The sequence below is a fragment of the Tursiops truncatus genome, chromosome 1 (genome assembly GCF_011762595.2).
Source record: "Tursiops truncatus isolate mTurTru1 chromosome 1, mTurTru1.mat.Y, whole genome shotgun sequence".
Lineage (NCBI taxonomy): Eukaryota > Metazoa > Chordata > Mammalia > Artiodactyla > Delphinidae > Tursiops > Tursiops truncatus.
The window spans coordinates 74,333,163-74,344,881 of NC_047034.1; the positions used below are offsets into that span (position 1 = coordinate 74,333,163).

The following is an 11,719-nucleotide window of genomic DNA, read 5'->3' on the forward strand; positions in this document are numbered from 1 at the left end:
AATTATATCATTTACTAAGCTTTATTATATGCCAGATAGGTACTAAACAATTTCACATGTTATCTTAAGTAATCTCCACCAGTGAGGTAGGTGTTATTATAAAAATTGGAAAACTGAGGCTCAGAGGATTAGATAATTGCCCAAGGAACACAACCAGTAAAAGACAGAGCTGAAATCTGAACTCAAATATTTCTGACTCCTAAGTCTATACTTTTATTTAGTATGACCTGCAAGTCAAAAGAGGAAGAGAGATCAGAGCACAAAAAATAAAAGCATGAGTGGCAGAGTTCTGAGAGCAGGCAAACTATGGAACTAGATTCAAAGTTCTAAACTAGAATCAAGTTGCAGTGAAAGGATGGCTTTAAAAGTCTACCTCAGTGTGGAGTCTGGGGGTCTGAAAGTCCTCCTGACACAAGAGTCATCTCAACAAAAACAAGCACAATTCCAAAAAAGGCATACAATTGAAAATGACCATAATATCCAAGAGACAACATAACATTCTGTGTCATTGTTTTGGTCTGGGATTCCCTGGCTATGAGAGCAATGGATACATCAGTGGTATATCCATTAACATTTTTTGAGCAGACACTCTCTCTAAGTGTTAACTAAGTTCTAGGCATTGTCTAGACAGTGAGGTAAATAAGATTAATGGCTTCCCTGAAGGAGCACCCAGATAGGAATTGATCGACCCAAAATATGTGGTATATACGTGGTTAAGTGACAGGCTTTAGCATTGGACAGTATTGGTTTCTATCCTAGTGCTGCCACTTACTAGATGTGATTTTGGACAAATTATTCAATGTTTCTATGCTTTCATTTCCTTATCTGTAAAATGAGAATGATAATAATACTGACCTCACAGGATTATTGTGAAGAATAAATATATAAGCATGTAAAACTGCCATGGCAGGCGATTCCCTCAGGCATTATATTTGATATACTCTATGTATATAAATGACATTTTCCCAAGGGTCTGGGCCCAAAGCCGCCAGACTACCAATGGACAGCAGGATGCTAGAAGAAAGCCTACTCTAAATTCACCCTGAACACTTCTGAAAAAATTACTTTTATGTATAGCCCATCGACATAATTTTATAGCCTAGAAAAAAGCCTTCACAGGGCCAGAGAGTATGTTTCTTCTCTTCCTGGCTGATAGCACTCCTTTTATTACTCTTTCACATATTTCCTAAAACACTGCATAATTTTTTGTGCAATAGGTGTATGTAATAGATATGCAGAGGTATGCTAGTAAAATGGTTAAAAGAAAAGGCATTGGGCTTCCCTGGTGGAGCAGTGGTTGAGAGTCCGCCTGCCGATGCAGGGAACACGGGTTCGTGCCCCGGTCCGAGAAAATCCCACATGCCGCGGAGCGGCTGGGCCCGTGAGCCATGGTCGCTGAGCCTGCACGTCCGGAGCCTGTGCTCCACAACGGGAGAGGCCACAACAGTGAGAGGTCCGCGTATCGCAAAAAAGAAAAAAAAAGAAAAAAATAAGAAAAGGCATTATGATAAAGTAGATATAGGTTCAAACACTGGTTCCTCCACTTTCGAGCTGTGTGACCTTGGAGAGGACTCTTATGATCTCTGACCATGTTTCTTCATCTGTAAAATGGAATACAGTACAAACCTCATAGAAATTGTTGTGGAGATTAAATGAGATGATATGTGAAAAGAATTCAACACAATACCTAGTACATAGTAAATTCTCAATAAATAATAGCTATTATTATTGTAAAAAGACGTGAACTAGGCTATCCTAATGGCCCAGGTTCATTTTCAATTAAATAAGCATCTATCGTACACCTGCCAAGTATCTTACACTTTGCTACTTTTGGTGGGTACTAAAGGGATGGAACTACATTTGTCCTCTAAAACATAATCTCTGCTTTTCACAAGTGTATGACCCTGAGAAAAGTGTCGTGCAACGTGTCCTCATACTGGTAGGTGGGCCGGTACCAGCCTTTCTGCAATCATCTCAGAGATGAGAATGTGAAGAGGTAGGAAAGTAAACATGCACAGAGGTGGAGTTAGGTTTGTTGAAATGAATCAGCCCATCCCACAGAGGGCAGCACCGACATGTTAGCTATATAAGGGCCACTAGCTCAATCCGTTGTCACCCTGCAAGCTGCATCAGGCTTTATCCTACTTGTTCCTTTGGTGAACCAGATGAGAGAAAATTCATCCAGCTATATCAATGGATATTTGGTTGGTTGTTGCCCATGGTAGAAATCCAGGGGTATGAGCTAAGGCAGAGTTAATATATATTTGGCCTTTCTGCCTTTCTTCTTCTTTTTTTTTTTTTTGAAGTACACGGGCCTCTCACTGTTGCGGCCTCTCCCGTTGCGGAGCACAGGCTCCGGACGCGCAGGCTCAGCAGCCATGGCTCACGGGCCCAGCTGCTCCACGGCATGTGGGATCTTCCCGGACCGGGACACGAACCCGTGTCCCCTGCATGGGCAGGTGGACTCTCAACCACTGCACCACCAGGGAAGCCCTGCCTTCCTTTATTTTTGTTTCTTTCTTTTTTCTTCTTTTCATTTGCTTATTTGTTTGTCAGTTTAGTTTATTCCAGGGTATTTTTAGAATAAATCTGTCTTTGTTGTGGAGAAGAATAATGTAAGTAGAAATCTGCCTTCTTCTAGGCCATTCTAATACTCTCTTCCTAATTATTTTTCATGCCATGTTTTCTGGGTTGTCTAGCTCAAATAGGGAAAAGACCAGCACTGTTGTAGAGTCCCATCCTTGGTCAGTGTCAATTTCCAGAGCTCCAAGATCTAATCATCCGCTAGTCAAACTACTGCCTACATTGCTGATTCTTTCCCCCGATTATTGAAAGAGAACAGTGTTTGGTCAAGGCATAGGTTAGGATACCTCCTGAGCGTTGATGAGGGCTATCTCATGCTTCTGAAGCACCAGGATAGTGTTGGCCCACTTTGCCCATTTTTAATTTGTTAAATGCCTTTACAGTCCAGTTTAGCTTCTGGTACCCAGAGGGGAGGTAGGTATTCATGTTAGAAGGTCTGTTATTTTTGACTCAAGAAAACCATTGAAACTAGCCAGAGAGACTGGGGAAATAAATCTCGGCAGTTCTAGAAGACTTGGAAGCTCCAGGCTAACACCCAGAAAACCAAAGTACACAAAGTGTAGAGATACTGTGTTAAGAATATATTCATCCAGGACATGGAGATCTGAGATCTAGTCCCAGTTCAGTCAGTAACATACCATGACTTGATCTTAGTAACATAACTCAAAGTTAACAAAATTAGTTTTCACTGTGTTAAAGTGTGTTGTAACATCCGTGACCTATCCTTACTTGTTGATGTATTTTAGGTTTAAAAGAGACAAGATATTTGAAAAATCATGATGATGATTATTAAAATCAGAACTGTTTAGAATTTAAAAGAAAATAAAATGAATGATAGGATCCTTTCTTTTCCTTCAGGTTCACTTAAAGCTGCAAAAAGATGACCAACCTCTTGAGAAGTGTTGTCACTGTCACTGATGTTTTCTACAAATACACCAAGAAGGATGGGAAGTGTGGCACACTGAGCAAGGATGAACTAAAGGAACTCCTGGAGAAAGAGTTTCGTCCAGTTCTGAAGGTGAGGACCATGTGCCAGGACTGAAAGCTGCTAGGGTCCTGTACATTCTCTGTTATATGACTAAAGAGTAGCTAAAAAGTGCACAGTCCCCATGGCCTTTGAGCTAACTCTATGAGCAGTACTTTTTGAGGACATCCAAAAGTCTGTTGAGGCAGTGTTTACTTTTAGAAAGGTGAATGTTTTCTTCCTCACTTTCCTGTACACTCCCACAATGCAGACCTTCAGACTTTTTCATGCCCCCAGGTTTTTCCTTCTAAAATAGCAGAAAATAAATTTGTGCTAAGATATCAATTTATAAATTACCCTAGTAAACGAGGAAGAAAAGGTATAAGAGAGGGAAAACATCTATAAGGGGAGTCAATCAAGTAGCCAAGGTGACTAAAATCTGAAAACAAAATACAAGCATTTTTTTCATCTACTTCCATCAACTATTAGCTTCAAAATTATAGATCATGGGCTTCCCTGGTGGCGCAGTGGTTGAGAGTCCGCCTGCCGATGCAGGGGACACGGGTTCACGCCCCGGTCCGGGAAGATCCCACATGCCGTGGAGCGGCTGGGCCCGTGAGCCATGGCTGCTGAGCCTGCACGTCCAGAGCCTGTGCTCCACAACAGGAGAGGCCACAACAGTGAGAGGCCCGCGTACTGCAAAAAAAAAAAAAATTATAGATCGTAACATAGAATATATTAGTATGCAAGACTTAAAATGTATGTAAAACTAAAATACACCAGGTACTGAACTTGGTTTATTCAGCTCCTTCCTGTATGCCATACCTGAGTACCTAGTTTTCTAGCTTAGGTCCTTGAACTGTATCCTGCTGAGGATCCCAATAGCTTTTATTCCTTTCTATCACCTCTTCACACCTGCTAGGTGCTGTTAGGCTGCCTTAGCCTAAAGTATTTCTTGGTTGGATTAAAATATCTAACATCAAACATTCACAATTCTATAGCTCTACCCAAATATTTTAGCTGAGAATATGGACTAGGCTGACCAGGTCTCCTTTGATGTGTTGCTTGTATACAGAACCCAGATGATCCAGACACAGTGGTGTCATCATGCATATGCTAGATCGAAATCATGACCAAAGAGTGGACTTTACTGAGTTTCTTCTGATGGTATTCAAGCTGGCTATGGCTTGCAACAAGGTTCTCAGCAAAGAATACTGCAAAGCTTCAGGGTCAAAGAAGCACAGACATGGTCTCCGACACCAAGAGGAAGAAAATGAAGCAGAAGAGGAAGAAGAGGATACATCCGGACAAAAATCAGTTTACAGATATTCAAGTTGCAGTGAGGGAGAGGAGCATGGTTATGGTTCTGAGAGCTCGAGGGGAACTGTGAAACATAGATGTGGGTCCAGCTCTAGGAGGCTGGGAAGGCAATGTGGTTTATCTAGCTCAGAGAGCCAAAAGGGATCTGAAAAAAGGCTCCTTGGGTCCAGCTCTGGTCACTCATAGAGTAGTGGCAAAGAAAGACATGGTTCCAGCTCTGGAGAGCTGGAGGAAAAAAGAAACAAGTCACATGTTAGCCCCTCTAGGGAATCTGGGGAGGAATATGAACCTGAATCTGGATCAAAGAGTGGGGGAAGGAAAGGTCATGGTGGTCTGTCACGTGGATTAGATGATAGTGAACATGAATCAAACTTTACTTAGTCAAGGAGTGCAGGACAAAAACTTGGGTCTAGCTCTAAAAGTTCAGGAAATGGTTGAAGGGAAAGCCACACATGTGGTTCCAGCAGTTCAGGTGGGTGTGGAAGGCTACAAAACGCTTCTAGTTCTTGTCAGGCAGGTAGATTTGGAGGGCAAGGAAACTAATCTAGCTATACCCAATCAGGTTATCAATCAGGAAGTAGTGGAAAAGAAGGTCACAGATATATCTCAGGAAGTCAGTCCTCTGGATATGGTCAACATGAGCCTAGCTCCTGTAGCCAGTCTTCTAGTCAGAGAGGATATGGATCTAGAGCATGTGGTCAGCCACAGAACTGTGGAGGACAACAGGGAACAAATTCAAGTCAGTCCTCTTGTTGTGGACAATATGAGTCTGGAGTACGTCAGTCTTCTATTTATGCTCAACATGGATCTGGTTCCCGTGGATACTCTTCAAATTCTCACCAAAAAGGGCCTGGTTCAAATGAATTTTCTAAATGTGGTCAACATAGATTCAGCTCAGGTCAGTCTCCTGGCTTTGGACAACATGGGTTTGGACCAGGTCAGTCCTCTGGCTTTGGACAACATGGATCTGGCTCAGGTCAGTCCTCTAGCTTTGGACACCATGCGTCTAGATCAGGGCAATCTGGCTATGGCCAACAAGGGTCTAGCTCAAGTCAATCATCTGGCTTTAGCCAACATGGTCGGTTCAAGTCGGTCTTCTGGCTTTGGACAACATGGGTCTAGCCCAGGTCAATCCTCTGGCTATGACAAAAATAAATCTAGGGTAAGTAGACAAGGAAGCAATGGGCCTAGTTCAAGCAAAAAGTGTCCAATATGTAGAAAACCAACATCAAATTCACCCCACAGTCAAACAAGAGGAAGCAGTCAGGAAAGAACTACTCAGAGTGATAATGAAAGAAACAGGGGTCACAGGATACCAGGAAGTCACACTGACGATAATGACAGCATTCATGGACATAGCCAGAAAAGGCCAGGATCAGGTCAGGAAAGGAGACCGTCCAGAAGGCAGGAAACAACACATAGCCAGTCAAATGACAGTGAAGGCAAGTCAGATAACTGGGAAAGATATTCAGCATTTACCCATGGACATTCTGGAAACGACCATAGAGAATCGAGATCTAATACAAGTAGAAATAAAAATACAACCCATGGACAATCAGGAGACAGAAGTAGACACTCTGGTATAGGTCATGGAGATACAGCAATGACCCATGAACAATCAGAATCTAGCACAAGAAGACAAGAATCTACTCATGGTGAGTCAAGGGATACCATGACACATAACGAGACAAGTCGTGAATATTCTGCATAAGAAGAATCCAGCAGAAGTGGAAGAAAAGGATTAGTCAGAGTGAGTTCAGTGACAGTGAAAGGCATTCAGGAGTCTCACACAGACACTCAGGATCCACTCATGGGCAGGCTGGATCTCAACATGGCCAGTCAGGATCCACAGTTAGAGAGAGACAGAGAACTGTTCATGGGCAAACTGGATCTCAACATGAAGAGTCAGGATCCACAGGTAAAGGGAGACTGGGAACTGCTCACGGACAGTCAGGAGACACCACACAGTCCACACAGTCTGCGTCCAATACAGCTGGAAGACAGGGATCTAGTCACAGTGTCCAGCGACAGTGAAAGGCATTCAGAAGTCTCAGAGACACTCAGGATCCGCTCATGGGCAGGCTGGACCTCAACATGGACAGTCAGGATCCACAGTTAGAGGGAGACAGGGAACTGCTCATGAACAGTCAGGAGATACCACTAGACACGGCCACTCTAGTCATAGACAATCCACATGGTCAGGATCCAGTACAGCTGGAAGACAGGGATCTAGTCACAGTGAGTCCAGTGACAGTGAAAGGCATTCAGAAGTCTCACAGAGACTCTCAGAATACATTCATGAACATTCTGGGTCTGCCCCCAAACATTCAGTCACTAATACAAGCAGAGCACATGAACATTCAGGAGATACATCTAAGCGCTCAGTATCAGATCAAGGGCAGATGTCGACTCATGAACAATCAGGATCCAGAAGTTCAGGGAAAGAGGTATCTTTCCATGGACACACAGGAGACAAATCTACACACTCACAGTCAGCTCGTAGGCAGACCACATCTACCCATGGACATTTAGTATCTGGCACAATAGAGAGACATGGGTCCAGCCATACACAGTCACATGATACACATAGGCAGTCAAGCGATAGCCTAAAAACAGTCAAGTAGCAGCCATGCTCAATCTGGTATGTCATTCTCAGTCACAGATTAGTGGAAGACAAAGACATGGATCAGGTCAAGGGTGGAAACATGGCAGTTATGGAAGTGCAGCATATGACTATGGGCAGTCTGGGTATGGACCTTCTGGGGCCAGCAGAACAAGGAGTCGTAATTCTAGTCCTTTGAGGTCAACAGATAGAGCTACAACCAAGCAAGTGTCTAGACATGGACAATCAGTTTCTAGTTTTGACCATACGGGATCAAAAGCAACAGAGCAAGAAGACAAGATTCAAGTCATGGACAGTCAAAGACAAGGCAGTCAGCTGATTCCCATAATCATTCTGGATTCAGTACAACTAGAAGGCAGGGATCTAGCCATGGGAATTCAGTACCAACTCAGAAACAGTCAAGAGACATCCATGTTCAATCTGGAAGGCAGGGATCCACTCATAGCAGTCAGCCAAGTGACCACTCTGTATCTGGCCATGGAAAATCCTTAGCAGCTCACAGCCATTCAGATTCTAGTTCAACTAGGAGTCAAGGATCCCATAGTGATAGTACAGGGCATTCAGAAGATTGTGGGGAAAAGATTCATGAACAATTAGGATTGAGGCATAGACAATCAGAGTTCAATACAATAGGTATACATGGATCCAGCCAGCAGCTCTTGGGAGATACATCTCATGAGTTGCTATGATCCAGCACAAATTTAGCAACACAGGGATCAAGTGATGGACAATCAGGAGATATCCAGGGTTAATCTGGATTCAGCACCAATGATAGACAAGTATATAGTCATGGTCAATCAAGTGACAGCTATGAGCAGTCAAGTGGCAGTCACTCACTTGATAGCCAAGACCCTATGGTAACTGAAGAGTATAGATATAGGTATTTATCAAGCAGTATAAACACACGGAGTGGGGAAAGGCAAAAGCAAGAGTCTGGATCGAGTCAGTCAGGGACCATGAGAAGATAGAGTCAGGATGTGGATGATAAGCAGACAAGAGACTCTGAGGCCAGAGGTTACCATGGAAGAGAGAGAACAGACTCTGGTTCCTTTTACTTAGATAGCAATACCCCACTCTGTGAATATGTCCAAGAACAAAGGTGCTATTACTTTGAATAATAATTTGAAACCAAAGGAAAACAAACTAACTCAAGATAAGACCTAACCCAAAGGAGAAATGAGACACACAATATGGGATTAAGATATTTAACATGGTCCTTTCTTTTGGTAGTGGAGGTATATGTCTGATCTTTTATTTTAACTGTGGCACTGTATTCTATTTCTTTTGTTTGGTGCAAAGCTTTTTTGTAAGGCTCCATAATCATTGAGCTCTTTGGTTAGAAAATAGTGGATGGAAGAAGTAAATTGAATTTGAGACTACATTTAGAATGATATGACAAAGTGATTGGGTGCTCTGGAATAAAGTGAGCATTTAAAAAGTTTCTGAGACTTAAATTTTGGATATTCCAGATTGTTTTAATTGAGTGTTAACAAACCTAACCAGGAAGCTAAGAGACATGGTTTAGGAGCCAAAATTTCCCTAATAACATTATAATACATTCCATGTCCTGAACAAAGAATGTTGTAGTACTTGAAGATTCAGAATATTTGCATCTTTTGTGCCATGACTGGAACTCTGTACTACTACTTTTGAACTTATTGTCATGACTGCCTGGATATAGGATCCAGAAAATTGTATTGTGTAAATATTGAAGTAAACTTTCCATCAAGGTATATTTTGTCTTCTCTTTTATCTTCACAAAAACAAACATAGTCTCCTCCCATGGGGTCAGATGCACATTTCTTTCTTCTACCTCTGGACACCTAGATGGCAGGAAAATACCTGAATACTATTAATAGGGAGTCCAAAGAAGGCAAAACTCAATCACGTCTGATCTTTTCCTCAATCTAATCACTGTCCAAAGCATTTATAGGAAGAAATGTTTTATGCTGAGGAGTTGATCTCAGATACTTTGGTTAATCATGATCATCAAAGCAATCATTATTAAACATAACCCTAAGTGGCTATTTCCTGAGACCACACAAACTCTGAAAATAAGAGTTGAGTCACAGACTTTCTCTGTCAAATATATTAACGGAAATATCCCTTAGCAATGGAGGCTAATGGGAGTGGAGGCTGATGGGGTCCTGAAGTTTCCAGTCAAATAAAAACAATTAAAAATATACTCCTCCCTAGGAGGAAAAAAATATGTGAATTTATTATAAACAGAAAGAGACATAATAAGGAGTAGAAAAATATGTACAAAAGGTACTAATTTCAGTAGAAAGTTTACTGCTGTAAAATCAAAAGGAAAAGTCCACAATGTGAGAACTAGTACAGACTTTAAAGATCATCCCCTTAATTTACAGATTAAAAGAAAAAAAAGCAAAGCATATTTAATCTAACCAAAAAGAGTGATAATTCCTTAAATCAGAATTTGATGCTCCACCATCTTCTCCTCCCCCAAAAAACTCAAGCTACTTTTCTTCAACCTTCTCATTTGAAATTCAAACTAAAGTACAGTTCATCAATGGGTGTTCAAGATCACAGCCACTACTGGGGACAGAAGTTATATGAAAGACCAAAAAATAGTCTCATTCTTCTGATTAGACTTAGAACATATTCCATCTAGTTTTTAATATTTCATTTTAAGAACTATACAAACTTTAAATCATGCTATGTGATAAATAGAACACTAGTCATATTAGTTTATTAGTGAAAGAAAATAAAATTATTGTTCTACTATTAATGACACACACAAAAAATAACTGAGTATATGGTAGTTAACCCTAAGTGGTAACCAATTCATACAAATCTATCCATCATCATACTTTCATTGAATAAATGCTAATTACCAAATAATAGTTAGAAATTTAAATATTATGCTTAATCTCATCCAGTCAATTTCTACTGTAGGTAAAGTAAATGAGACTCAAAGAGATTAACTTGCCCATATCATGCAGATAATTAGAAGTGCTGCTATGACTAGGGTATAGGTTTCTGATTCTTAAACCAAAGCTCTTTCCATTCTGCCAGGGGCTCTGCACTCATTCCATTCATTTATAACTTCCACATTCTTTAATCTCCAATTATAAAATTTAGGAGTATCAAAAACTTCACCAGTTCCCTGAATCAATGTTAATGCCTTTATTGTATTTGTGTGTGTATAAATACATAGGATCAAATATTTATCAGTGATTCCCATAATCCCTTGACCACACTCATTTGAGTTTAAATATAATGAAAAAATTATATTCCAGACTGCTAAAACCATCAATAATTTTGTTTTAGTCAAATTGAAGGCAACTGTCCCTTATAAATTACACCAAAAGTATTCTAAAATAGTTCAAAAAGAATTACATATTCCCCTTCTAAGATAAAAGGAAAGATAAAAGCAAGACAGCAGGTATGGTCTACAAGGAAAACAGTTAGAAAATGTACTGCACCCATATGGAACCCCTGTGAACAGTTGAATTTCTTAGATGCAATTCTGCTGGGAAATTAGTCATAGGGTATGTATGACTAGAGATTTTCCCTCTGCCACCACGTGTGTGCCAGCATCCTATGGATAAAACATCTCTGTACCAAGGAACACTAAGTTAGGTCAAAGCATTCTTCAAAGCATGTCTGTACTGTCAGGGAGGAGCATGTGGCACTGAGGAGAAACTCTGAATGGCCAAATTAGGAGGAACAAAGATAAAATTCTTCTTTCCCCAAACTTTCTAGATAAAGATGACCTTTGGATGTGGGAAACTGAAGGTCAGTTTGTACTGGACACACTACATACACTGGTTGTTCTGCTGGAATGTAAGTCATAGTCCTCTGTGTTATGAGAGTTTATGATAACCAGAAAAGGCCTTCTGAAATAATACTACATGTAGTTTATTTTTGTGTATGGTGTTAAAGAGTGTTCTAATTTCATTCTTTCACATGTAGCTGTCCAGTATTCCCAGCACCATTTATCTCCATTATATAGTCTTGCCTCCTTTGTCATAGAGTAATGGACCATAGGTGCATTGGTTTATTTCTTGGCTTTCTATCCTGTTCCATTGATCTATATTTCTGTTTTTGTGCCAATGCCATACTGTTTTGAGGACTGTAGCTTTGTAGTATAGTCTGAAGTCAAGGAGCCTGATTCCTCCAGCTCCGTTTTTCTTTCTGAAGATTGCTTTGACTATTCAGGGTCTTTTGTGTCTCCATACAAATTAAAAAATGTTTTGTTTTAGTTC

General features: G+C 40.8%; 1 pseudogene; it reads left to right on the plus strand.

The window, feature by feature from the left end:
- Positions 1-3,463: 3,463 nt before the first annotated feature.
- LOC117313377 (uncharacterized) lies at positions 3,464-7,668 on the plus strand (annotated as a pseudogene).
- The last annotated feature ends 4,051 nt before the right edge of the window (positions 7,669-11,719 follow it).